The following is a 2379-nucleotide window of genomic DNA, read 5'->3' on the forward strand; positions in this document are numbered from 1 at the left end:
TTTTTTGATATACCGAAGAATGAACAAGAAGACCGAGGCATCCAAAAAATTTTTTTTTTTTTTTCTCCGATATACCAAAGCAAGAACAAGAAGACCGAGGCATCAAAATTTTTTTTTTTTTTTTTTTTTTTTTTTCGATAAATCCAACCGAGAACAAGAAGACCGAGGCATCCAAAATTTTTTTTTTTTTTTTTTCTTTCCCATATACCAGAGAAAGAACATGAAGACCGAGGCAACCAACAAAAAATAATTTTTTTTTTCTCTTTCCCGGAATTTTTTTTTTTTTTTTTTCGAAATAGCCGAGAAAGAATATGAAGACCGAGGCATCCAACAAAAAAATTTTTTTTTTTTTTTTTCCTAATCTACCCAAGCAAAACAAATAGAAGACCGAGGCATCCAAAAAATTTTTTTTTTTTTTTTTTTTTTTTCGAAAAATTTTTTTTCACAAAAACTTTTTTTTTTTTTTTTTCCCCAAAAAATTTTTTTTTTCGTTCCAAGCTAACCAAGACATCTACTATTCACTAGTAGAGCAATCGAGACTGCAAAGCAAGCAATGGCCTTACTTGCAGCTCTTGGTGCTGAGAACTCCCCCCCCCCTATAGTAGTCTTAAGTAAAACCACAGCTCTGACAGGAGTAGATATTGCATGCGAGCGAGGAGTCGTAATGGGCAAAATTGACTCGGGGGACCTCCAAATCGAATTCCGTTTCGAGCAAAACACTTCTTAGGCTTCAAGGAAGCTCCCATAAAATTTCCAAACCCAAACTCCAAACTTCATTTTTTAGCCTACAATGCCCACGTGCACGCCGGTGTGCACGCAGGGGTGCTTGAGCATGCGGGAGAGGAGCCATAATGGGCAACATTGACTCGGGGGACCTCCAAATCGAAATCCGTCTCGAGCAAAACACTTCTTAAGCTTCTAGGAAGCTCCCATAAAACTTCCAAACCCAAACTCCAAACTTTATTTTTTAGCATACAATGCCCACGTGCACGCCGGGGTGCTTGAGCGTGCGGGCGAGGAGCCATAATGGGCAACATTGACTCGGGGGACCTCCAAATCGAAATCCGTCTCGAGCAAAACACTTCTTAAGCTTCTAGGAAGCTCCCATAAAACTTCCAAACCCAAACTCCAAACTTTATTTTTTAGCATACAATGCCCACGTGCACGCAGGGGTGCTTGAGCATGCGGGAGAGGAGCCATAATGGGCAACATTGACTCGGGGGACCTCCAAATCGAAATCCGTCTCGAGCAAAACACTTCTTAAGCTTCTAGGAAGCTCCCATAAAACTTCCAAACCCAAACTCCAAACTTTATTTTTTAGCATACAATGCCCACGTGCACGCCGGGGTGCTTGAGCGTGCGGGCGAGGAGCCGTAATGGGCAAAATTAACACGGGGGACCTTCAAATCGAAATCCGTCTCGAGCAAAGCACTTCTTAGGCTTCTAGGAAGCTCCCATCAAATTTACAAACCCAAACTCCAAACTTCATTTTTTAGCACACAATGCCCACGTGCACGCGGGGGTGCTTAAGCGTGCGGGCGAGGAGTCATAATGGGCAAAATTAACTCGGGGGACCTCCAAATCGAAATCCGTCTCGAGCAAAGCACTTCTTAGGCTTCTAGGAAGCTCCCATAAAATTTCCAAACCCAAACTCCAAACTTCATTTTTTAGCATACAATGCCCCCGTGCACGCGGGGGTGCTTGAGCGTGCGGGGGAGGAGTCATAATGGGCAAAACTAACTCGGGGGACCTCCAAATCGAAATCCGTCTCGAGCAAAACACTTCTTAGGCTTCTAGGAAGCTCCCATAAAATTTCCGAACCCAAACTCCAAACTTCATTTTTTAGCATACGATGCCCACGTGCACGCCGGGGTGCTTGAGCGTGCGGGCGAGGAGTCATAATGGGCAAAAACTAACTCGTGGGATCTCCAAATCAAAATCCGTCTCGAGCAAAGCATTTCTTAGGCTTCTAGGAAGCTCCCATAAAATTTCCGAACCCAAACTCCAAACTTCATTTTTTAGCATACGATGCCCACGTGCACGCCGGGGTGCACGAGCGTGCGGGCGAGGAGTCGTAATGGGCAAAATTAACTCGGGGGACCTCCAAATCGAAATCCGTCTCGAGCAAAGCATTTCTTAGGCTTCTAGGAAGTTCCCGTAAAATTTTCAAACCCAAACTCCAAACTTCATTTTTTAGCATACGATGCCCACGTGCGCGCCGGTGTGCACGTCGGGGTGCTTGAGCGTGCGCGCGAGGAGCCGTAATTGGCAAAATTAACACGGCGGAAATCTAAATCGAAATCCGTCTCGAGCAAAGCACTTCTTAGTCTTCTAGGAAGCTCCCATAAAATTTTCAAACCCAAACTCCAAACTTCATTT

This window comes from Cornus florida, unplaced genomic scaffold (assembly GCF_030987335.1).
Source record: "Cornus florida cultivar Cherokee Brave unplaced genomic scaffold, ASM3098733v1 CherokeeBrave_3.0.0_Hap2_scaffold_159, whole genome shotgun sequence".
Classification (NCBI taxonomy): domain Eukaryota; kingdom Viridiplantae; phylum Streptophyta; class Magnoliopsida; order Cornales; family Cornaceae; genus Cornus; species Cornus florida.